The 26,847-nt window shown below is 43.8% G+C and overlaps 1 protein-coding gene across 17 annotated transcripts in view; it reads right to left on the minus strand.

The window, feature by feature from the left end:
• Window positions 1–26,847, minus strand: part of PTPRT (protein tyrosine phosphatase receptor type T) — a 1,085,477-nt gene that overhangs the window by 1,005,245 nt on the left and 53,385 nt on the right. Inside the window, exon 1 of one of the 17 annotated variants that reach the window (XM_078057228.1) lies at window positions 26,707–26,724. The exons of the other annotated variants lie outside the window; for them this stretch is intronic. The gene's annotated coding sequence lies outside the window, so the exon portion shown is untranslated. Of the gene's footprint in view, window positions 1–26,706; window positions 26,725–26,847 lie in introns of those variants that run through there. 17 annotated transcript variants of the gene reach the window in all.

Consider the following 26,847-nt stretch of genomic DNA (forward strand, 5'->3'; position numbering starts at 1 on the left):
GGTCCCTGGTTCCCAAGGCCCTCTTACCAAGAAGAAAATCAGGCGTAACAAGAAAAACTTGGCTCTTATCTAGGCCTGCAAGGCCTGAGCATAGGGTCAGAAGACCAGAGGAAGGCAGAGTATGGTCAAGGCCATGGGTAAGGGGGTTTAAGGTAGGGCTGCAGTAGAAGCAGGATAGAAATGCACCTTTTCAGGCCCCCCCTCAAGTCTAGGAAGCCCATGTGCTTTCACAAACCCTCCAGATGTTTCCAATGCCCACTAAGTTTGGGCCACTGGACTGTTCAAATGGAATCTGAAGCTTCCAGCTTCACGTCTATCCCCACTTTCCTGCTTCAAAGGGCCAACAGCTTAGCAGACTAACTGTTGTTCATGCTCTTCTCTGCACTTTCTTGTGGACTCCTAGGACACCAAATTCTCCACGTCTGCATCCTAAGTAATGCATAAGGGCAAAGTGAAAATATTAAATAAAATAGCGTATTAACCATGGCTCATGGCAGGGTTTCAGTTTCAATGGTCCCTTTCTCCTTTGACCCTTGGTGGAAAGTGCTTCATTCAAGGGTGGCTGAGAAAGTCGAGCCCTGAACAAATGCAACCTTCAACACACCAGGTACTAGCTTCCAACATCCAGGGCATGGTGGGCACCAAGGCCCTTCATCTGCAAGGAGACAAAAGGCTCAGGGAGAGACCGCTCCAGGCAGAATGGGGTTGGATCAGCTAAGGCTTTCCCAGATGTGACACAAGCCAACAGCCAACAGTAGCCTTGTGCAGCCACTAAACCGGGTGGTTACCCCCTGAGCAAACCGCCTGCTCTCTCTGGGCCTCCTCAGTAAAATCAAGGTTTAGACTGGTTCTCCCAAGATCCTGTCCAGCTCCATGCAGCTGAATCTAAAAGTTCAGTAAAACAGCAAAAAGAAGGTAAAGGGTTAATGTTCCTCCACCCATATGACTTCCAGTTTGGAAACAGACAGATATGTGGAGAGAATGAAAATTAAAGGTAAATAAATATTTTTAAATTTTTTAACTTTTCTATTTCTGTTTCCATTTAAGGGGGGAAAGGGATACAGACTGCTTTAAAGAATTTTCAGGTGAAATGAAGATGCCAAGCAGGACTCAGAACGCTCAAGGAGAGTCAAGGGTAGGGAAGAGGGGAGGTCTCAGATTGAGATGCAGCGAGGGATGTGCAGGAGACAGCTAGTTTACAGAGGCTGGACATTTCATCTTCCCCGCTATTCATCACCTTTAGAAAAGTTTGCTCTAAGAAAAGGCAGCAAAAAGGAAACGATGAAAAACATGCATTTACCAATGCGCTTCACTAACTTCTCCTGAAAACACGGCAATACAATTTGAAGAATTTTATGTTGTCTGGTTAAAAGAAAATACAAGACAGCACCTTCCATTATTTAAGTTGGAATAAATGATGTAACAGAAAAAATTTAAAAACGACAGTCATTTTAATGCCAAGTTCAGGCTTCCTGGTTAATGTCTCAACAGGCAGACAGAATCAACTGCATTAACAGGCACTTTGTTCTCAACCTGAAGGATCAATATTACAATTACAAAATGCCAGCAGAAATTAAAACACATTTACTCAGTGAGGGTTATCTAAACACAAGAAGGGAGGGGTAGGATCTCAAGGAACTCAGTTCCTATGTGGTGGTTACAATACTCCAGACAGCCTGGAAAGAAATGGCATCTTGATCTGACCTCTTCTATATTTGTTCATGTAAATACCTTAATATCAGAGGTCATTAGTGAATGTTGAGCCATTGCTCCATATAGGGAATCATTCCCAATGCACACGGACTTTAGGCGTAACAGCAGACAGGACAAGCTGAAGAAATGGGAGAAAAAAATGTGGCCGATTGTATTTTCCAAAGATGGCGGCTACCATCTCTCCCACAGCAGGGGTTCTTCTGCAGTGTGATCTCCACGCTCTCTAAGACGGAGAGTCCGTATCTCCACCCCCGAGTCAGGTGGGCCCTCGGAGGGCTCTGACCGAGAGAACATGGTAGAAATAACATTGTGCTGGGTCCGAACACAGCTCTTAACTGGCCTGACATCTCTGTTTCCTGCCTCCTGGAATGCTAGTCTTCTCAGCTGCCATACTGTGAGCAGCTCAAGCCCCACAGAGAAGCTGCTAGTGGGCACTCTGGTTGACCCAAGGCAGATACCCAGCGTCAGCTGCCACCGATGTGAGAAAGCCATACCGCAAGTCCCAACACCACCTGTCTATAATCTCCTAACACACCCGAGGAAGGGAATGCCCAGCTGAGTCCAGTCAACCCACAGCACCATGAGAGACAGGAATACATTTAGTGAAGTCACTAAATTTGGGGGGCATCGTTAGACAGCAAGAGATAACCAAAACATGTGATGAGAGACAGAGTTAGAGTGGGAGCAGATAAAGAATCTGCTCTCCCGAGGGTCTTCTATCAGAGTTGTGCTTATCTGCTTTGAGGACCTCTGCAAAAAAACAGCACACCAAATCCCCAACATCCCAGTGGGGGAGGGGAGTACTTGAAGCCAACACTGTGAAAGACAAAATAAATATCTTACCAGACACACCGTTTTAAGGGTGCTGAAGTCACTGCTCTGAGCCATGCAGTGGGACAAGCAAAACTGAATTTTTAAGGTCTGAAATCCAAAAAGGCTTTTAGAAATGCAAATAACCTTTTCCCTCTTTAAGTCTCTATTTTAAAGTAATAAGAAATCCATTAGCCAAATGCATTGCCTCCAGCACTAATCTAGGATAAAGTCACTTAAATTGCAAGGCCAGACCCCACTGCCCCACAGTAATTTGATGGCCATACCTGAGGAGCTGGCTAAGGAGGTCAAGCCCTTACTGAATTGTCCTATTTTGCCCACCCCCCTTCTCTGCTGTTTTCCTTACTCTCCGGTACACAATAAAGCAATGGGTAAGAAGCAAGTGTCACTAGGCTGGTGCTGTGGTCATGTAAATGGTAGTTTCAGGACAGTATGGGAGAGGGAGCAGCATTCATCAGTGATAGGAAGAGGATACACACAGCAGACGGTAGCCGGACAACAAAATGAATCTGGGGCCCAGGCCTCCGGATTGCTTGGTTGGAAAGTGGTAGTGCATGCTATTCAGAACTCACCAGATACAGAGGTTTCAAGGGTCTCCAAAGCTTAGCTACCACAGGCATCCACCAGGGCAGGAGATCGGCCTGGTTCTCAACTCTGAGCTCTTAGCTGTGGGACCTGACTTCACACACTGCCTTTGGCCCCTGAATTTCACATTTAAACTCAGTATACTTTGTGTTCATTTTTTCATCCAAAATTTATTTAGCACCAATGTGCTGGGGGCAGAGGACAGGGCAATAAGTAAATCAGACAGGATCCCTCTCTTCACTTAGACATTAGAGGGAAAAAGACAAGTAACAAGCAAAACACCAGAAAGACAGTAAGTCAATACAGGAAAAAACAGGAGATATGACAGAGTAGGACTAGATGACAAAGGCCAGTTTAGGTTAGGTGGCAGAGAAAGACCGCCCTGATATGGTGGCATTTAAGCTAAGGCCTAAAAGAAGGGATTTGGAGAAAAAGCATTCCAGGCAGCAAGCTCAGCATGTGCAAAGGTCCTGAGGCCAAAAAGGAGCTTGGCATGTTCTAGAAAGTTAAAGGGGGGGACCAAAGGCTGGGTGAGAGAGAAGGAGGGAGGTGAGAGGTGGGAAAGGAGCTGACAATAAAGGCAAGGATTTGAGAGAGAATGGTGAAAAGCTTGACTGTTACCTCAGGCACAATGGGAAGCGATGAGAGGATTTTAAGTAGGAAAATGACTAAATCGGGTTGATGACTTTGAAAACTGTCCCACAGTTAGGATAGTGGTTACCTCTGAAGGGGAATATTGACTGGGAAGAGACAGAGGGGAGCTTCTAGAGTGTTGGCGACATCCTATTTCTTCATCAGGGCACTGTTCATGTGGCTGCCTTCAGTTTGTGAAAATTCATCAAGCTGTACACTTAAGATACGTGTCCCTTTGTATATATGTGGTATATTCCAATAAAACATTTACTAAAAATCACTCAGGCTTCTCCCAGGGAATGGATTCTAGAGTACCAAGGGAAGAGGTAAGGAAGTCAGTTAGAAAACCCATGTAGATGCCTGGGGGAGAGTAGGGGGTGGTTTGGGTGGGCCTGGGGCACCAGAGAAGACAAACAGAGGGAGTCAGAAACACCTGCTTTCAGATGGGGCAGGCCTCTCTTCTGACCTCACATCTCAGCATCCGGGAAAGTCATTCCCATCCTGAACTGGCCCCAAGGATTAGAGCCCCAGCTCCGGTGACAGGGTGGTACCACCCAGATCAAGTTCACGGTGGGAAGGAGGGGAGAAATTCAGGTAACACCAGAGACACAGATGTTTATCCAACAATAATGAATCTGTTGAATATTTATGAAGCATCTACTAGGTCTCAGTTGTTGGGAATGGCTGGAAGAGAAAAGATGGGGGGCTGGGAAGGACAGGGAAGCACGAGTATAGTGTGGATGGGGTGAGTCAGGAGTAAAGGGCAGAGAAGCAGCCCAGACATTAGCAGGCAGCTGAGGCCCTCCGTTCAGTTTGGGCACAGAGAGTCCCCACACGAGCCCCAGGAGAAAATATACCTGTTCACACTATCCGTATGGGACCTTGGGAACAGTCCCACAATAGGACTTCTTTAGCTCTTTACCAGAGATTTATAGATCCACTTCATTTAGGGTTTTTTTTTTTTTGAAGATCTAGGTTCTGTGTTCTGTTTAAAAAAAAAAAAAAAACAAACCTGTTTAAAGAAAAAGGAATAATCTAGTGAGAAATGGACCTCAAAAGCAGAGAGCTAGAGAGCCCAAGTCCTCACTTGGAAAGGGAAGGAACAAACTGATATCGAAAGAAATTTGTATAATGGATTATTACTCTGAGAATTAATCACCTTTTGAGAAACAGGTCATGCTAATTATTCCTGGAGTGGGCAAACAGCTCTTCAAATGAGCTGCTAGTTATCAGACTTTCGTGCTTAGCTGAGTCAGCCACAGCATCTGTTTAAAAAATAAAAACTCATTTGCATGTCACTGTTCAGTGCCAATGGGGACATCATCTCATCACCATGCACCAACACATTTAACATTTCCCTGAAGAAGACATTCTCTTCTGACCTCCCTCCCAACCCAGGTGGGAAGTCTCCAATCCACTTGAATGGAAATATGTCCTCATATGCAGATGAGGATACAACCAAGAAACCCAAATGACATCTATTGATTTAGCAGACACTAGACCCACACACTGATAAGAGAAGGCCAGTCCATGCACTCCAGTGGCATACGTACGACCAGACATCTAACATCTACAGTAGGAGGATGGATGATTTTTATTTGATTGGCTGGAAGGCAAAATGGTGGGAACACTTGCAAGCCACACTTCGACAAACACATACCCATCCTAAAAGACAAATAAATTCAATCTATCCAACACCAAAGGGTGCCAAGAACTATGAGTAGGAGACTGCAGGGTAGAAATGGGGCTCCTCCGTGCTAGCCAACAGGAGAATTTCCATACGGGGTAACGAGAATGTACTTGCCTTAAAAATCCAAAATTGTTCATTTCTTCTGACACCATTCTGTTCCGTGTTATGTAATACAAAGGGCATGCAAGGGTCAGGAAACTAGATAAATGATGAAATTTGAGGCTGTGTGGAAAACACAAGACAGAGGAAGGGAAAAGGAGGACTGCTTTCAAGGTAAGATCCTAGCGTGTCTGGAATGAAAAAGGATGAAAATAAAATCCGTTATGGATTACCAGGAAGTTCCACTAGTTTGGATGAATCAAACCAGCTTCAAAAAGGACTATTTCATAAGGGAGTTGAAACTCAAAGGCTGAATTAGGAGATTCATGCACAACTCTTATTAACCCCATATGGCCCAAATAAGCAGAATAAGGACAGGTGCTGCTTTCTCCACCTCTGGGCGTTGGGGTTCTAGATGCAACTCATTCACGAGACAAATATGTCTCCTGCTTTAATTAAACTCCTCCTCTCATCAAGGGAAGGAGAAATAATCCCAATCTAACATCTCATCCATGATGAACTTTGCCGTCTCTCTTCTGTTTCCAAATGAATTTGGCTTATTAAAAAAGTAATGAGCTATTAATTAACTCTACACTCATACAAAGCTGTTTAATTCTCAATCCAATTAGCAGCAATCTGTTGAAGGATTCTAACGATTATTTTAAATTTGCTAACAGAAACATCTTTTCACTTTCCATAAGTTATTTATAGAAGAGCTCACATTGGATCCTGCTTGGTTTTTAATTTGATAACACTTTTATTAAGTGCTCTCACTCTTCTCCCATCACCACTGCACTGTCACCACTGCAAAGCCCAGAAATAGTATCCCAGGTCGGCTGCCTGGCCAGGACGGTGCACCCTCCTGTCCTTGAAACTCTCTCCAAAAGATGAGCTCTATGGAGAAGGGGAAATCTGTCCTTCCCATGTCATTCTCAAACTAGAGACAAAACTCAAGTATAAACCAAGGTGGGCATAACACTTCCAGAGGAAAGACTGAACGTCTGGGGATGCTGGTGGGGTTGGATGTGGTGGGGAGAGAAGCAGGCATGTAATTTTCCTAACGGATGCAACAGAGCATGCCTGAGCCTCTTAGGAAAGCACACTGAATCCCGCTGCATTCCTGTGTGGAATGGTTACTATAACCGCTATGCTAAAATGCAAAAATATTACGTGATCTTTTTATACGTGTGCTCTTTATGATTGGCCTTTCTGTACTCATTAGTCTAGATGGACGTATACAGTACGTCAAGGGCTATATACTCCCAACTACGGATCAAGTAAAGACACACACATACACAAACTCCACATAAAATGTGTTTACACACAAGCTTTACTCTTCCCTATAAAATGTAAGAGATTAGACTTTTCGGCGTGCCCCTCTCTCTGCTTCTCCAAGATTGTACAAGAGATAAACCGATTTCGTAGTATTGCTGTCGAGAAATATCTGGAGAAAAAGCTGAGGAAGTAGCAGATTCACTAGCTTTCTCCTAACATCTGAGGAGGAACAGGAGATGGGTTCCTCTCCCATCTCTCACATCTCCTCCTTGGGACACCAAGACACAATATGCATCATGTTTAAGAAAACAGAATCTAGGGGCGCCTGGAGGCTCAGTCGGTTGAGCAGCCGACTCTTGATTTCAGCTCAGGTCACGATCTCAGGGTTGTGGGGTTAAGCCCCACATCAGGCTCCGTGCTCTGTGTGGATCTGCTTGTCCCGCTCCCTCTGCTCCTCCCCCCCTGCTCTCTAAAATAAATGAGTAAACGCTTAAAAAAAAAAAAATCTTAAAAAAAAAAAAAAGAATTTAGAGCCAAACTTCCCTGAACCTACTGGCTCTATGTGCCTTTGGGCAAGTTAGTGAACCTCCCTGTGCCTCAGTTTAGTCATCTAAACAAATAGGAACAATAGTAGTACCTACCTCACAGGGTTGTTAGGATTAAATGAATCTCTCTAGAGCTCTTACAACAACGTGCCTGGTACAAAGCATATGGTCTATTATTTCTAAATAAGATTAACTCCAGCTAAGCACTTCTCCTTATAAAATATATAGAGCTGGGAATGCTGCAAGGTCATTATCTCACCAGTAACAGCAATGGAAGGAAGGGGAGGGAAGGAAGGGCCAGAAGCTCAAATTACAGAGAACATTTGGCCATAGTGTAAAATTTCTTATAGGCTTTTTTTTCTCTGTTTTTTTTTTTTTTTTTTTAAGATTTTTTATTTATTTGACACAGAGAGAGAGGGGGAGAGAGGGAGAGAGCAAGCACAAGCAGGGGGAGGGGCAGAGGGAGAAGCAGGCTCCCCGCTGAGCAGGGAGCCCGACGCGGGGCTCGATCCCAGGACCCTGGGATCATGACCTGAGCCGAAGGCAGCCGCTTAACCAACTGAGCCACCCAGGCGCCCCTCTGCTTCTTTTTTAAGAAAACATAGGTAGGGTGTTAAATTAGGTGGCTTACATTTTGAGCCCTCACTCGTGTTATTATTTATTAAATGTCATTATTCATTAAAATGCTAATAGTTCAAAAAATAAAAAAATAAAATGCTAATAATTCACTAGGTTTTTTAAAAATTAAACAGGACCTTGAAAAAAACTGAATTTAAATAAGTTGAATATTAATGGAGCAGGAGGCCTGGGGGAGTGTATTGCGGAAACTAGTGATTTATTTTACAAAAAAAGATTCATAGTTATAAATAGTATTAATAATAACAGTAATAATAGCCAGCATTTATTGAGCATTACCCACATGCCAGGCAGTACACTGCTCAGCAGGTTACATGCACCATCTCATTCACGTGAAGATGTGTACAGAGACGAGATGCTGGTCGTTCTCTCCTCTCTGGGTTACCCACCTCTCTCTCTCTCTCTCTGTCTCGCTCATATCTCCTTTCCCCAATTACTCACACCCTGTAGCTAATGCCCCAAGAAGACCATTTGGAAGGAGATGCCCAATTCCAGTATCCCTGCCCTAGAAGGTCAAGCAGGAGCTAAGAACATTCCCAGGAGAGAGGGGACCAGGCAGATGAATGAAGCCTGGTTTAGCCCTAAAGCTGGAGGCCAAGGTCTTCGCATGGACCTGAATATCCAATGGGTCAAGTCGAAGAACACACGAGCATTTAAATCCAAAGCCCCATCACTGAATGTTATCTGGGGATTCTCCACTTTGTCCATGTTTCCCAAACAGAAATCTTGGTTTCCCTTGGTTACTCCAACACTGATGCCATAGAGCGTGGTTCTCACTCAGGGATGATTTTTGTCCCTCGGGGAACTCTCAGTAATGTCCAGACTCATTTTTGCTTGTCACAACTGGGTAAGGAAAAGCTCCTGCCGGCATCTAGTGGGGAGTGGTCAGAGATACTGCTCAACATCCTACAAGGCACAGGATTGCCCCACGACAAAGGGCTGCCCTGCTGAAAATGGCAATTCAATTTCTAAATTTGAGCCAAGGATGAGAACCCCTGCCCTCACGTGGCTTACAAACAGCACAGCCTTTAGATCCAGACAGGCCAGACCATGGCTCAATCACAAGCAGTCGGACAGCCTTTGGCAAGGGGCAGTCCCTGAACCTCTTCTTGCTCACCTACACAACTGAACCCTGGTAAAGTCATTTGAAAATACCCAGCACAGCACTGCACACTCAGCAAACTATGGCTATTACCACCATGGGTTTGTCCTCAAAGAACTCGCGTCATCTCTTCTGTATCAGTACCAGCTCTAGGTATTAGTTGGAAACCTTACCTTTGGGTAATGAGTTCCAAACGGTAATTCTAACTGATCCTTGCAGGGGACTGAGCTCATGACTTAGGCCCCATTAGCACCACATAAGAATCTACGGAGTTGGCCAAACAAAGGTACAAGGAATAGCTGTTCCATTTGATAATGCTCAGCAGCTGAATCAACACAATCCAAGTACATCAACCAGAGGATCCACCCTCTGGAATCAAGAGTCTCAACTTCCACACTGAACCAGGGACTCCCAAATATCCCCACTGCACCATCAGGTCTTCATGGGGATTATAAACCAGAACACACAAATGGTGGGGGGTTAAAGGAGACAAGGTTAACAAAACACTGAAGGCCTTGCCTTAAACAGTGTTCATTAAATCATGTTAATAGTCTATCATGTTATTATATATTAATATCAAACTAATAACCTAACAGGATGACACAAAAGCCTAACAGACTCTACCAGACTTACGTGATAATGAAGAATGGCAATGTTTGCCCACCTGCCTTATTTACTCAAATGATGCCTCCTCACACTTCTTAGTTTACACATGATCTCCTCCAGGAAGCCCTGCTTGGTGGCCCTCACCCCAGGTCTAGCTGCCCCTCTGTGTTCTGGTATTCAGTGGGCTCCCCACCACCACAATTGCCTTCCTGCTCTACTCTCTTTTTCCACCACATGTTGTGAGCTCTGCACGGCAGAGAATACATTTTTGTCAGGGTCTATGTTTGCGACATGTGGCATAGGGCTCCTATGTGCCATGGCTAAAGAGCCACCAACTGTGGATTTCACGTGGGCTGAAACACAGCTGTATCAGATAGCTCTTGCCACAAAAATACCAGCCCCAAGCTCAGTGGTTTAAAGCAAAAATCGTTAGTCTGTGCTCACACATCTGTAAGTTGTCTGGAGGGCAAAAGAGCTGGCACGGCTCAGCTGGGGTCCAGGTCTGTTCCACAGGACTCTCCTCCTCCTTGGACCCATGGACCAGCCACCCATGTTCTTCACGTGGAAATGACCAAACACAAAAGAGGCAAACAGAAACATGGTCCTTCTTGAGGCTTAGGCACAGACATGTCCACCTATATTTTACTGGCTGAAGCAAGTCCTATGGATGATGCCAACCTTATTGGGTCAAGAAATGGGCTACATCTCTGCTAGGAGGAAGGGCAAAAACCATGTGGCTAGAGGATGGGATGAAAAATTGGGGGAAACAGTCTAGCAGGAGAACTCTTGCAGGGAAGGGAGGGGGCTGTTTTTACATACTTTGGGAGTCTGTGTGCATTTATGGAATATTTATCCCAGACCTCTATCATCAGGAGTTAGCGTCCATGTTATCCCATAACAGTATCCAGCACTATGCTGCTACTGCTTATGAACTGCCCCAAGGTCACACAAGCAGAGAGGAATAGGGCTTTCCATGAACCAAGGTCTGACACCAAAGTCCACCACACCCGGCTGCTCCCCAACAAAACGAAACCCAGATAGAAGATACCATCTCTGACGCCCTGCTCCAAGCGTGTTTTCCCATCCCCAACTTAACTTCGGAAGTATTTTGGGAGCAGTGTGATGAACAGGAGGTGGAAGAAAGAGCCAAGGGCCAGCCTCGAGAACTGAGCCACATCACCAAGCTCTAATCCCCAACCACACAGCAAAGGGACAGGGTGACAGAAACTGTCGGACATTCTGTGAGCTTAGTCCAAGGCATTCTGACCCAGAATCTTTTTCAGAAAAATAGGTCATTTTGTGGCAAGAGCAGAGAACCTGTCCTGCACTCTTAGGACAAATGCTTCCAAAATATTCCAGATGGAGCTTCAAGTTGGGTAACACCAGGTTTTGCTCTAAAACACAGACAGTGTAGATAAAAAGCACCTTACTCTCATGTAAGGTCAACCTGGCTTTTTCCCAGGGAAATCTAACAAGATCTGTGTCAATCAAAATTAGAGGCCCAAATCTTCTTGTTCCTTTTGTAACTAAGTAGCATTGATATTCAATAGAGTTAGCCTGGCCATTCATAGCTTGGGGTCTATCCTCTATCAAAGAAAAATGTTGATTTTATAAGTACATGCCCTTACTTATTATCATGACTTCAGAAACAAACATTTTGGGGTTGGTCACAAGTCAGCAAAAGTTTTTCTGTAAAAGGCAAAGTAATCTTTTCATCTCTACTACTGTAGCAGGAAAGCCACCAGACTATACATATAGGAGTAAGCATGGTTGTATTCCAGTAAAACCTTTTCACAAAAACAGGAGGTGAAAAGACTTCAGCACATATTTTGTTGATCTAAAAGAATGAGAATACATGGCTAAAATTCTAGAAAATTGGTCAGTGTCTCCAAGAAGACAAAGAAACTGCATAAAATTTAGGTCATTTTTTGGTAGAGTCTGATTTAAGCAACGCCTCCTAAAACCCTAGGTAGTCATTCAACCCTCATTATAGATTGAGCTGATGAAAAACTCTATTCCCATCTTACGATGAAGATACCATGGCTCACTGAGCTTAGTGACCCACTCAAGATTACACAACTAGTATGTGGTAAAGCCAGGACTCCAACCGAAGTCTGTGCTAATTTTGGGTCAGTGATTTGCCAGCATCATAGTTAAGTGTTGCCATTATGCACTCTGAGCCTAAAAGGGTTATAAAGAATGATCAGAAAATGCCAGTTTTATTCTAAGAAAGTCATCAGTGATGAACTCAAATTTATGAGTAAGAGGTTCATTAAAGGCCTTTTTACAGTATTACAAAATTGGAAACAATCTAAATGTCCAATATTAAAGGGAAGGTTGAACAAATTACAATGTAGCTATTGAAAATCATGTTCACGAGAATGTGTAATGATATTGGAAAATGTTCATAATAATGTCAAGTGAGAAAAAACAGAAAGCAACACAGTGGCTAGACCATGACCCTCCTTGCTTTAGCAAGGATATTATACATATTAAAAGCTCTGAGAGGAAACACTTTGTTTATGATCATTTGGCTCTCCCTGGTATGAGGATGGCAGGTAATTTTATTTTCTTCTTCGAACATTTTGGGTTTTGCGAAACTTGATTCAATATACATATTTGGCTTTTACAATCAGATGTTTTTAAAAGTAATTTATCCCGGGGCGCCTGGGTGGCTCAGTTGGTTAAGCAACTGCCTTCGGCCCAGGTCATGATTCTGGAGTCCCAGGATCGAGTCCCACATCAGCCTCCCTGCTCGGCAGGGAGTCTGCTTCTCCCTCTGACCCTCCCCCCCTCTCATGCTCTCTGTCTCCCATTCTCTTTCTCAGATAAATAAATAAAAAACCTTTAAAAATAAATAAAAATAAATAAAAGTACTTTATCCCTAATTATTTTCTATTCTCTCTTCTATTTCTTATGGGTAAGTTGCTCATAAACAAAAGTTTAAAAAGGAACCACTCCATTGTCAGAGTTCAAGGGAGAATCCTATGCACAACCTTTAACAGCAAGCGCCAACATCAAGCTAGGTTTATTACTCTGGTCTTTAAAGGGCTGAAGCGAGGGTCCTTGGAATGTTCCGAACCACCCCCTCTCCCCCACCGACAGCACAGATGTCCATGAATCCGGTCCTGTGCACAAGCCCTGCTGAGTAAAAAGAAAATTTGTTTCAACATTTATTTTCTGTGGTTCTTCATTCAAACAACAAAACACAGCACCAACAACAACAGGCAGACACCAGATTCGTAGATGATTGCTGAATGATTCCTACTGCCGCATGGCCAAGCCACACCCCTCAGGCTGCTAGAGACTAATGGGAGTGAGCCCCGAGACCCCTCTGACCTGGTGAGGGCCAAGAGGAAGGGAACAAGATGCTCTGTTCCAGAAAAGCCTGTCCACAAACGTTTAGGGAGTAAGAGATTTCACAGATTCCCTCACTTCCTTTTAATCAAGAGATAAATCAACACGAGAAAAATAACACTGTTTCCTGCATTGCACACTGTTCCCAGGCACTGAAGCCATTGGGTATTCAGTGCCTCCGGTACCCAGGGGGGGTGCTGGTAGCTGGAGACAGTCCCAATTGACTGTATTCAAGCAAGCACGCCCACACCCCTGCTTGGTGCACATCCTACACTTCTCCACCAGGTCTTTGGGAATGCGTGTTGTGGCAGCACCTGTCAGTTGCCCCCTCAAATCTACTCTTCCCTTCCTCACGAGGTAACGGCATCCTAGTTTTTAGCCATGCATTAGGTTGCCCAGAAAAAAGACTGATTTTCTTTGATATACCTACATGATTAAGTTCTGAACAATAAAATACAAGTAGAAGTTGACCTTCCAAGGAGTCTTCTTAAAGTGAGGGAATAGGTTCTTCTCAATCCCTTCCTCCATCCTGCTACTCCACATGCGATGGCTGGAACTCAAGCAGCCACCTTGGACTGTGAGGTTCAGGTGAACGGTAGAGGGGTAAACTGGAAGGAGCCTAGCACCCTTTCAATTTTATAGTAGCACTAGACCAGCTGGGTTGCCTCCTCTGTAGCTTTTACAAGAGGTGGAAGTCTACTTTCATCTTGTTTAAGCCACAGTTATTTTGAGGTTTCTTTTGTATGTAGCTGAACTTAATCCTAACTGGTACATAGATGTGCCAGTAGGCCCTGAGGAACCAGGTGAGGTACCACTAGACCCAATTTAGCCTCATTCTCTCGGATCATGTTCTAAGCAAGTCACTTCAGTTCTCTGCAGTCACCTCAGTTTCCCCATCTGTTAAAGAGGAAGAAAAACTTGTGCTGTAACTGCTTCAAAAGGCTTTTGTGAGACACGATTACCTAGCTCAGATATGCTTTATGAAACACAAAGCCCTACAAATATATAAAGGACTTTTATTTCCTCCAAACAAGATTATTTTTTAAAGAGAAAATGAGATAGGAGAAAGCCATGTATGAGAAGTCTCTTCTAATTAGGAGGAAGGAACTTAATCAGACCAACGGGTTCTCTGCTCATCTCTGCCAGGTCATCTCTACAGATCCCATCCAGGTGATTCTTTATTTTCCAAATGAGAATTTAATTTTGTTCCTACACCATTATTACATCTAAATTAAATATTTATTGGGCTGAATATCAATTGACTTTTAGAAATAAAGATTTGAAATTTATGAGCTAACGGAGTAATTCAATAATTGTAAATTTCACAACTGAGCTTTGTAATCAATTACTGTTTAGTAATGATATAAATGCACGTTGTTCTCAGGAGACCCTGGACAACCATAAATTAGATTCTGTACACACAACAATCTGGCAACATCACACAGGCTTTGCTTCTTCCGAGGAATAACGGAGGCCAGGGATAAATCCCAAGCTGGCCTCCCCAGGCCACGTGTCTGGACCCCAGTTCACCCATCAGTCAAGCTGTGCCGAGGCTAGACTTAATGAGTGCTCACACAAAACATAATTCAGAAGATAAATCACCTAGAAGGAAAACCTCACAACACAGCTTAGACACTGCACCACAGGTGGGTAAGAGAGACAATCATTCATGCATTCACCCATCCAACAGTTATTGAGCACCTACTATGTGCCGGGCACATCAGTGCAGGAAACAAAGACACGTGCCCTTCTGGAAGGTGAGAATAAGCAGTGAACAATAAATAATAATCAACGTAAATAAGCAAGTTGAACTGGGCTGAATATCGACGGACTTTTAGAAATAAGGATGTGAAGTCTCCAAGCTGAGAGTATGAAAAGGCCATAAATGCTATGAAGATTTATAAGCTGTTATCCTAATTTTATAAATAAGGAAGTCATATGTGGGTTCAAAGAGAAGTAACTTGCTCAGACTCAGAAACTAACAGATTTGGGATTTGAATTCAGATTCCAAATTCTAACCTCTTCCTGCCACCGACACTAAATGGGTGGCCAAACCTTACACAAGCAACTCTGACCCCATTGCTCACTGACAAAGAGAACAAATCCCTGTAAGCGTGCTCCCCCCAGGGCAGTTAGAGACTTGGGGGGAGGGGGGATAAGGCTGAGATGAAAGGAAGGCCCTGGAGTAGAGCAGACGCAAGCACCTCTCAGCATCCACCACGCTTTAATCTATACTCAGCTTGGGCAAAATTTCCATTTTAATTTCTATGTGATAAACGTTGGCATTATTTCCACTCTGAAAGAAACTTAAAGCAATTGTGTGGATCATTGTCCATTTGAAACCCATTCTTTGTCTTCATTGGGCTGGCCAACTACAAGAGAATACATTATAAATTTGGCTTCTCTTGGAATGAAGCTTGGTTAAAAAAAAAAAGGGGGGGGGGATTTTGAAATCCCCAGGGAGACCTCTGTCACAAACCCACAGATTCTGGTAATTGATGAGAGAACTTTCGAGTGAGCTCAGTGATTACATTTTGAATCCTTTTATATTAATTATTAAAGGTAAATTACATTGTTGAAAAGGAAAGCCATAGAAAGATGGTAATTTAATGAAATAGGTTAGGAAGGCATTCTGGATAAGGTAATTGATTTAAAAATTGAAAGGCATTTAGGAGAAGGTCTGTCAAAAATGGATTTAAACAACTGAAAATGGCATCCCTGCTATTTATATGTGGCTTGAAGAGGAAAAGAAAGTAGCTGAAGATTTGATAGAACCTGACCGAGTAGGAAGAAGGTTCTAGTATTTTGTAAAGTGGGCTTGCCAGCTGGCACAGCCCCCACAGCACCCTTCTCTTTCTAATGTTCCCTGGAGGCGTCCACAGGAGAAAAAGATTTCACCTGAATGCTGCCATCTTCTTGGGCTACCCACCCTCAACAGAGATGACAACACCTGCCAACAATATGGAAAGAAGTTTCAAACGTCAGAGCACAGATTTTAGAATTGCCGTATTATTTAAACACCCCAAAACAAACTCTTATTCTAAGAATGACGCCAACCCCTCCGTCATCCCGAATCTCCCTTCCACTCTTGGTAGGATATGGGGGCATCCTGTAACAGTAATAGTGGTAGGAATACTACACACAGCAGTGGCGCTTACTAGCAGTAGTAAACATCACAGAGGACAGCTTCTGAGCCTGGGTCCCAGCATCACCACCTGGAGGGCTGCCCAGGAGAGCCACCCAACCAGCAACATCTGCACTGGATTTTGCATGAACAAGAAATGGACCTAGGATCATGATTCTCATTCCTTCTTCCCAATGCCTCAGGAAATGAAACATGGCAAGGGTGAATTGTGGAACAGAATTACTTATGGTTACAAACTACTTCTCCCTCCTCTGGATTCCTCCTGAACCCTAGCTGGAAAAAAAAAAAAAATTGCAATCACAAAAAAGGCTAATCACGAAATACAGACAGGACACATCAATACCCTAATGCACCTGTCAGCATTAGTAAAAGCCAAAGAAGCCCGGAGGACCGGTCCCTCCTAGCATACCCCACCCCTTAGGCATCCCCTAGCCACATTAGGGCAGCCATGAAAGTCAGCCAGAGGTGAAAGGTCAGGCCACTGTACTAAGATGCAATTCAGTGCAGATGTGGCTTCCAGTGGCCAATCTAGGCCAGACAGAGGTCAAAGGGTCCAAGATGGAGGGTCATGGACACGTTCTCCAGCTTGGCATTCCGAAGAGAACTTCCCCATGGAAGGGTGTAGTGTCTGAACTGAGAGAACCTGTTGCTGTTTCTGATGACGGGGAAGCCCTTCCTCTGTATGCCAGATTCGGACTAACCTCCACACCTCTCGGTGTTTGAGGAGACTCACCACCTTGATTGATTGCTTTTCCCAACTCTCCTCCCATAGCCACAAATCTGGGTACTTCAAACTATTGCTAGCACTTCCATGTGGACGATGGCCATGGAATAGTATGAGCTTAGGAAGGGTTTTACCCTTTCACAACAGTGGTGATGGCCTTGCTAAGAATTACACTGTGTTTTCAAGCATTGAACACAGGAAGCCAAAGTTAGTTAGATGTGTTAGATGTGTATGAAGACGACAAAGATGCCTTCGTCAAATCCTGAGACGCAGAGCAAGTCTATCAGGTAATCATGTCAGAGGCAGATGAAGACAGCCTGACATCCTCCACTGGGCCAGTGAGGTGTTGTTCAGCAGGACACTTCCATGGACAACCATAAAAAAAGGACAAATAGATTCAAAAAGGGTCAGAGAATTTTTTTTTTATAAAGGAAGATAAAGAAATGACCAATTGTTGACTGATCTGCATTTGGTCTTGTCTTAGACCAAGTGCTATACCTATCCTATCTCAGATGACAAAATGCAAAAAGGTTCAAGCTCACAGGCACACAGTTTGTACTCCAAACAGTGTTTGGGCTGCCAACACACTCCTCCTAGCCTGTCCCAGCACAACCATTTTGGGGGTACCAAAAGAGGTGAAAAGGACAGAAGGCAGAATAGTACCTTCATTGGATATGGTACCAAAGGAGAAAGTTCCAGCAACAAAAAGACTTCTCTAATATCAACAAGTGGGAGAAAGGATGTAGATTCTCACCAGGCTCTCCATTTTTATTACTGCACCTGAATAAATGAATCTGGGCTTTAAGAAAACAAATGCCAAGCCCTTGGCTTCACTGGCCTCCAGCACATTTGAAAGAAAACCAAAAATCAGACTGCAGCCTACCTAAGCCATAAACCCACTGTCTGAAATTCACACCTGGCTGGGCTAGGAGTTTCAAAGTTAGGGAGTTGTCTGTATCCTTCTCCCTCAGCTCCCATGCTGTAAGCCTCAGACAGGTGCCCCAAAGCCTTCTCAAACTATGCATATCATAGTATCAGAATAAGCTCCCCTTCACCCCAACTTTATATATTTTCTAAACATGTCTATTTACATATTTATATACACAGATTATACACGCTTATATATGCATATATAGTATGTATGTGTATATATATTATTAAGTTTTCTGCCCAGCTACCCCACAAAGCTGTAAGCTCCAGGAGGACTCTGCTTCTTTGTTTTTTTTGTTTTTTTTTTTCTATTTTTTTTTTTAATTTTTTTTTTGTTATGTTAATCCCCATACATTACATCATTAGTTTTAGATATAGTGTTCCATGATTCATTGTTTGTGCATAACACCCAGTGCTCCATGCAGAACGTGCCCTCCTCAATACCCATCACCAGGCTAACCCATCCTCCCAACCCCCTCCCCTTCTGCTTCTTTGTTTTATTCACACTCACCTACTCCTGAGCCTAGCCAGGTCATTCATAAGTTAATTCAATGAATGACTGGACCTTTGGTTTTAGACCTTGAATCTGGCCAAAAGGGAAGGGTGTAGTGGTTGAAGGTACGGTGGCCTCCCCAGCCTTTCAAATAGGCTCTAATCCTCAGTGTGTAAGGAGGGAAGGCAGAATTCCAACCCCCTTTGTCAGTGCCTCTTCTTGTGATTCTTCATAGTGTGCCCTGCAAAAGGGCAGGGGGTCTGAAACACCCCACCCTCCACGGACTCAGCCATGAGGGGCTGCATCTGCAGAGAGGGCGCACCTTTTCCTACTTTGCACAACCACATAGCTGAGCTCTGCCCCACGCGCCTTTTCTGACCCCATTATCTTTCTACTCTAATGGGGAAAAGGGACTGATTCTCTGCCAACTTCCTTCCTTCCCCTTCGTGCCAAACAGAAAGCTGCCTTTAGCTGCTATTCTCCTCCACCCCCACTTCCCCTTCCCCACTCCAAAGAGTTCTTTTTTTAAGGATTTTGTGATACAGAATCAAGGGAACACACAGAGATAGAAATAGGCCAGAGACAAAAGGAAAGAATTTAGGGCAAAAAAAAAGCTGATCTATGTTACAAAGACTTTACAAGGGCAGGAGAAGAAAAGAGAACAGAAAGTTGTGATATATTTGTGGACTCCCATAAGTAGTTTTTAATAGATGTCAATAACTAAATGTCCTTTTCATGATCTTTGTGCTCCTAGAACACAAAGTCATTCGGAGACTGAACCACATGGGCTTACAGGTTCCTAAGAGTTACAGTTCACTGATACAGCCAAGTGTGAATCCCAGTGCATCCCAGAAAACTAGACAGATACTGGCAGAAAGAGAAAAACACGGGAATATATTGCCTTCTCCCTTACCCCCACCCTGGAATAAAGAATGTCAGGTAGGAGCAGAAATTTTGCAAAAGCCTGGTACCAATGCAAGGGAAATTGCTTTAAAACTAAAGCTACATACCTGATTAGCCACAGAACTAAAGAGAACATTCAACTATCACACGTGAGTAATGTACTTGCCCCTTCCTGTTTCTTAACAACATGGTATCTGAACAGAGTGCATCCTGTTCTTGGAAGAAGAAAAAGAAAAACACAGGATTTCTCTCCCACATACTGTGAAATGAAAAAGAAAGCATCAAGAGACCTTGGAGGTAAAGACCTCTGAAAATAACCTACTACAGGATCCAGAAGAAAACTTCACCAATCTGTTCATCACACTTTGTTATTCATGCCAAAACTGGAAGCAACACCCCATCCCACCTCCACTGTGTTATGCTTATTCCAGGACAGTCCTGCTTTTCTCCAGTATGTTATGGACATTAGTAAAATGACTTTTATATTCTTTTCACACTTTGGAACTTTGAAGTTGTTCTGTAATGATTATGCATTGTTTCTGTAAATAAGTTTTTAAGCTACGTTGACAGAAAATAAAACAATTTCCCTTAAGGAAAGTTAAGGGTTTTAAAATAACTTATTTTCTATTTAAAATAAAAATACCCTACTTGTCAAAGAATTATCCCTCAAAGAAACATTTTAGGCCTAGATGGATGTAGAGGTGATTTATTGAGACAAGCTTTTATTTTTTAAACAAAGCCAGCATAATACTGATAACAAAAAATTTGACAGAGACCAGAAAAAAGAACTTGAAATCAATCTAACTTATGAACATAAACAAAATTCCTAATTAAGCACTTAGCAAATAGAAACTAGAAAACCATTTTTTAAAGTAACTATGTCCTAACGGAGTTCATCCCAAAAACAGAGCCTATTACAAATAATTACCGTGTTAATACATTAAAGAGCAAACATTTTATGAGCTCAGTAGATACCAAAAAAGCATTTAATCAAATTCCTCACTCATGCCTGAGTTAATAAATTAAAACAGAACCCTTGCTTAATTAAAAATTAACACACATAACACACACAATGCACACACCCACCACCACCACACCACAAATCAGCAGAGCACTCAAGGAAGAAACCCTGTAAGTGTTCCCATCAGAAACAGGAAAGAACAAGGATACCCATTATCACCACTGTTACTTAACATTGTATTCTAAGTGCTATTCAATGCAATTATAAAAGAACAAAGTAAATAGTATATATCAAAGAGTAAAATCCTCTATTTGTAGCTGATTGCTTACTTGAAAAACCCAACATCAACTGAGAAGCTAATTAAAAAAAAATTTTAGCAAGATTGCAAAACAAAAATAATAGCCTTTTACACTAAGAATAACTATATAGAAAGAAAAAATATGTAAGAATGAATTTTACAAAAACATACAAAACCTGGAAGGTTTTACTGGAGGACAAAAAGGAAGTACTGAATCCACAGAATAGGTTGTTCTTGTATTCTTTGTAATATCCTATTTTGTGATATTGTAGAGGTAATTCCAATAAAAAAATTCCAATTTATGAACCTTGACAACATGACTCCAAAATTCATCTGGAAGAACGAACTCAGCAAGAATAGAAAAAAAAAAAATCTGAAAGTGTGATTACTTTAAGGATTTGGGATGAGTTGGCCTGCCAGATAGTAAAACGTATTATAATGCTACAGTGTAGGAAGAGACAAATAGAATACCAGACACAGATGCAAATTTATATGGAAATTTAATGTAAGATAAAAGAGACATTTCAAATCAATAAGGAGGATAGGAAGGATTCAATAAATGATGGTAGAACAACTAGCTAATCATTTGGAAAACTTGCATCAAAAACATATATATATATATATATATATATATATATATATATATATATATATAAATTAAAGGCTAGAGAAAAAGGTATTTTATCATCTTGGTTTTATGTTAAGAACAGCATTATCCAATCCAAGTCCAGAAACTGAATAAAATGACTATTTTGATCCTATAAAAAATAAAACTATGCACAGAGATGGCATAAATACAGTTTAAATACAACACTTACCTTGGGGAGGAGAGAGTGGGCATCAGTTGGAAGGGGGCACAAGGGGAAAATCCGGAAATTCTCTGTATCTTGGTGTGGATAACGGCTGCATGGATGTATGCATATGTAAAATTCATTGAACTGTAGAGTTAAGATTTGTGCATATTATGTGTATGTCATAACCCTTACTTCATTAAAAAAAAAAAACAAAGGGAATAAATCAAGCATTTATCCTACCATTCCTAAAAACTATTATAAGCAAAGACTTAATGAGGGAAAATTCTTCATAGAAAAGTTACAGCTCATAAATGCAAAAGGAACAAAAGAATCATAAAGTCATCATTTTGCAATCGCTGATGAAATAACTGATCTAGAAAAGGTCCAACAATGGCTATTAAAACCATTAGGGTAATGGTTCTCAAATTCAAGCATGCATCAGACCCACTTGGTAGAATGGTTAATTTTGTGTCTACCTGATTGACCAAAAAGTACCTAGATATCTGGTCAAACTTTATTCTAAGGGTTTCTCTGAGGGGGGTGTTGGATGAGATTAACATTTAAATCATCAAAGTAAAGCAGATGGCCACCATAGTGTGGGTGGGCCTCATCCAATCAGTTGAAGGCCTGAACACAACAAAAGGCTGACTGCCCCTCCCAAGCAAGAGGAACTCTGTAGTGTGGACACTTCCTGATTCTACAGCCAACTGCCTTTGGGCTCCAATTGCAACATCAGCTCTCTGGGTCTCCACTGCCAGCCTCCCTAATCATGTGAGCCAATGCTTCATCATAAATATCTCTTTCTATATGTGTCTGTGCATGCTGGTGAAATACAAATTGTTGGGTCCTACCCCTTGAGTTTCCAATTCAATAGACCTGAGCTGGGACACAAGAATTAGCATGTCTCATAAGTTCCCAGTTGAAAAGGGTACTGCAAGTTAAGGGATTGGGAACCACGCTGTGAAAACCAACACATTACACAAAAGGTTGACAGGGGAAATTTACAACTGATAAAAATCAGGCTGACAACACCTAAACTTATTGATCAATCTCAAGTTCAATTTACAGGATATGGGGGAATCATGGGACAGGATACCCCAATACCAGAAAGACACAGGCAACCAAATCAAATATATGGGGAAACCTACAGAAAATAATGACCCAGAGTCTTCAACAAATAAATGCCATGAAAAAAAGTGAAGGGGAAACTCATGGATCAAAGGAAATTAAATGCCCTTTTTGGGTACTGATTCAAACTAGTGACCTATTTTTCTTTTTTAATTGAAAAGAAAGTAAAGAGAGAATTGGCATCAGTTTTGTTACATGTGGTGACAGAATTCTATTTGTTTATATTCTTAGACCCGAGGTTTCTTAGCCTCAGCACTGTTGACATTTTGGGCCAGGTAATTGTCTTTGAGGGCTGTCCTGGGCACTGTGGGACATGTGGTAACATCTCTGGCCTCTGCCAGAAGCCAACACCAACCACCACCCACCACCTCCAGTTATGACAACTCTCCGGCCACACACCCCCCGGAGGGCAAACCTGCCCCTGGCTGAGATCCACTCATTAGATATACCTTCCGAAGAATTTGCAAGTGGTCTGACCTGGCTGGGTTTTTTGTTTTAAGACACTCCAGAAAAAACTACAGGGAGGTGAGATGTTGCTAGAACCACAGAACGCTGGCAATCGCTGAAGCTGGGTGATTAAGTACACCGGTATCATTACTCTATTCCCTATGCTTTAACATACCTTTGAACACTTCTGATAAAGTCTTACAAAAACACACGTGCACACAAATACCATAGAAACACATTTTTCACAGATGTTCGTGACATTAATGGGGGAGGGGGACAGATCACCAGGCAATATGTATATGGTGACCCCATTCTGATCTAAGAAAAAGATCCTCAGGAGAGGTGTCCAAACATTTACATTAACGATCCCCAGGTGGTGAAACTGTAATCATTCTCTTCTTCCAGTCTGTAGTTTTCAAAGCTTTCCACATAAAATGTATATTATTCAATGTAAACAAATGTAACAAAAACTAATAAAGAAAGGTATCATTATAGAGACAGCCTGTGGGCAACGAAAGAAATAAAAAGACTATTCAAAGCAACCACAAGATCTCAAAAAGTACAACAATCAGGCAGGCACTGAATTTAGGGGCAAAGAGGTCTCTTAAGCCCCCAAGAAAATGCTGATTACAGCATGCAAATTCATTCATGTACACGTGTGGATGCCATGGGGGGGGTGTTTCCTCATACTGACCTTGGGCATCTGAATCCCATTTGCTCTCCCCTACTTCAGAAGGCAGTCACATGGAATAAATTTTAGACTTTTCTAGAAACAAAAAACCGACAGGCAGAGGTTTCAAGTTTTTTAAATGATCACGTTGGTGCTTAAATCCAGAGCCAAAGTGGAAAACTCAGCTATTAAGCTAGTTTCATGCCCCCAAAGGTTCTCGGTAGCAGGGGTTTTGCTCTTCTGCTTTTGAACATCAAACAAATTACTTGCTAGTTAATCACCTGTTGCTTTGTTTGGCTCACCTAAGTGGCTGCAGTCCGACTTTGATGCCAGTAAACAACAGTGAGCCAGATTTCCTGATGTGAGGGTTCCTAAATTTCAGTGCCCTGTCTTCAACCCTCCCACGGTCTGCTCTAACATCTCCACTTTCATGGTCATGCCCTTCTACAAGAAGGTGAAGCCCTTAAGAACAAAGATTTTGCCTTCTTCAGTGCTGTGTCCCTACTACCTAGAAGAGGGCCTGGGGCATAGATGCACGGTAAGTAATTGCTGTAAAACAATTCGTGTTTCCCTCCCTTATCCTGATATGTGGCCTTCCCAGGGAACATCCAGTATTTCTGGGACTACCAAATGGCCTGGATTATCAGCAGGCTCCGATTCCATTAACATGCTGCTTACCCTCAGCTCCAGTGCCTTAATGAAGATGTGAACAGACCCACCGGTCCATCCCTGTTCTACACACGCACACCTCTGCAACACCCCAGCCCATTTACTCCGTGTGCCTCAACCAGTCTCCGCTAGATCTCACGGCGTTCTAATAAAACGAATTTCCAGAGTTAAAATTCATGAGGCAGCATATGTAACATCTATATAGCTGCTTCCGAATTCCCTCTAGCTGCAGATTTTATTCTGCCCACAGAGTCTCCTGAGTTTATTTGAAGACCTGTCCCCATGGCCTTCCCCACCTCCTCAGCAGCCCACAGCAGATTTTTCTGCTGCTCCCATTTTCTGCTCAATTCACTCTAGTGTTTGGTGTGAGAACAGACATCAGATCCTGGAATCAAGGCCACCTAAGCTAACAATACCCTTCCACTCCTTTCTTCTGGCCTTCTGCGGAGACCCACACAGGATCCCCAAGTTGTCACCCCAAATCCTCTAACCACCCCCCTTAAAGGTCTAATCCAACTTCCTCTGAAGAGGAAACCGAGGCCCAGGAAGTTGAAGCAGCATGTCAACGGTAACATGAGGGGTAGTGCAGGGACTGGGACACCAAGGGTCTCCTGACCCCCAGGGGCCCAGTTTTCTCCAGGAGTCAGCAAACTAATCCCTGTGGGCTAAATTTGGCCCTCTGCCTATTTTTATAAATAAAGTTTTATTGGAGCACAGCCATATCCATTCATTTCCATATTAACTATGATTCGTTTAAGTTACGACAGCAGAACTGTAACAGAGGCTATACGAACTGCAAGCCTAAGCCATTGACTATCTTAACATGTATCAAAAAAGTTGACTGACCTCTAATAGAGCTCAAAAGAACAGGAAGAGAAAAGGCAGATGCAGACTGCCTGTGGAATGCTAGCTGAACACCCTGCTAGTCTCCTCAAAGGTGAGCAGCTCAAAAAAGGAACGTGAGGACTCATCAGGACAGAAGCAGTCATCGGACACCTCTTTCCCCACACTACCCGGGGCATCTCAGCAGATGCCTTTGCAGAGAGGCCGCACCACCCAGCATCAGGCACCTGTGGCTGTCCCCTCCCACACACACACACACACACACACACACACACACACACAGTACATGCTGAGTTACAAGTGCACTGTGGCCTCCACAAGTAGGTCTGGAATATTAACTTCAGGCTGCACAACAGAGCCTCTCAATTCCACGACACAGGAAAGGCCAAGAGACATGGGACATGTCTGCAGGGAGGAAGCCTTTTCCAGTTCATAAGAAAAAGCATGGTCTGGGGGGATCAGGCTGTCTGGATTCAAGTCCTGTGGCTAGCCTCACCCACTGGGAGCCCCAAAATTATCTCTCTGAGCCCACGGATCTTTGTCAGTTGCAAGGATTCACTGAGGCCTTGTGCACGGGGTTCTGAGCGCTGTTCGGGGCGCTGGGAAACAGCTCTTGGAGGATTGCCTTAGACATGTGGACAACCAGGCAATGCATGCAAGATTCGAGTATCCAGAAGTGCCTCTGACACACAGGGTCTGGAGCAAGCTTCTTCCATTCCAAGGGCAACGCTCAGAAATGCAAAGCAAAACGACAACCCAGGCGGTCAGAACCGGCCGCCCTGTTTGGCCTGGAACACCGGGACTGACAATTCCGCAATTAGGCGGAAAGCAGGCGCTGGAGCCAAGCCGACTTGAGTTCCTCCTTCCCCCAACCGTCCTGATAGACACGAGCCACACGGCCCTGGGGGAGTCATCGGGTCTCGCTGAGCCTCAGTTTCCTCATTTGTAGGTGACAACAGCCTCTACCCCACAAGGCCTCCGTGAGAAAGGAAGCGGGCCCTTGTACTGGGCTCAGGTGGGGACTGCTGCAGTCACTGAGGACAGTAACAGGTCAGCCTGGAAACGCGCTGCCCGCCTGACCACCCCTGGTTCTCTGTCCTGGACACAAAGCCCGCTGGCCTGTGGCCAGGGCACTAACCGTGCTCCCTCGAGCTCAGTCACAGTGGACCCTCCCACCCTGTTGGTCCCCAGGGCACCCCCACGCACCCTGGCAGCACGCCTTGCCATCAACACCGCTCTGGGGCGCAGTTATGCCAACCCCAGACCAAGTCACAACCGGTGGATGCAGAGTCCTCACGCAAAACAAATGCTGAGGCCCAACCCTAGCGCCCCAGGTTCCTGTGTGGCCGCGGGAGAGCCCCTCCCCTGTCTGGGCACGGACTCAGTTCTCGGTGAAGCCCATTCGGTTGGATTAGCCACCCTGTCCCTCCCACTTCACAAGCACTGCACACATCCTACCCCGACTCCGTGGGCCGGCCACCCCGTGGACGTCGCCAACTCCCACACCCCTTCCACCCCAAGAAATCCTTCCCCCAGCGGAGGTGGGACAGCTGGGAGGCTTCTCTCCGGGAAGGTGGCTCGTGGACTCCGGGGAACCCAGCCACCCCCGAACCCATCGCCACCCCGCACCTCTTACTCTTTTCTCGCACGTCCTCAGGCCCGCGTTCTCTCACTGCGCTGGCTTGCAGGGACCCACAGCGCTCCGCCGCCGCCGCCGCCCGGCCACACTCCCCGCTTCCTCCCACTCCTCAGCGCCTATCTTTCTGGACA

The sequence above is a fragment of the Halichoerus grypus genome, chromosome 10 (assembly GCF_964656455.1).
Source record: "Halichoerus grypus chromosome 10, mHalGry1.hap1.1, whole genome shotgun sequence".
NCBI classification, from domain to species: Eukaryota; Metazoa; Chordata; class Mammalia; order Carnivora; family Phocidae; genus Halichoerus; species Halichoerus grypus.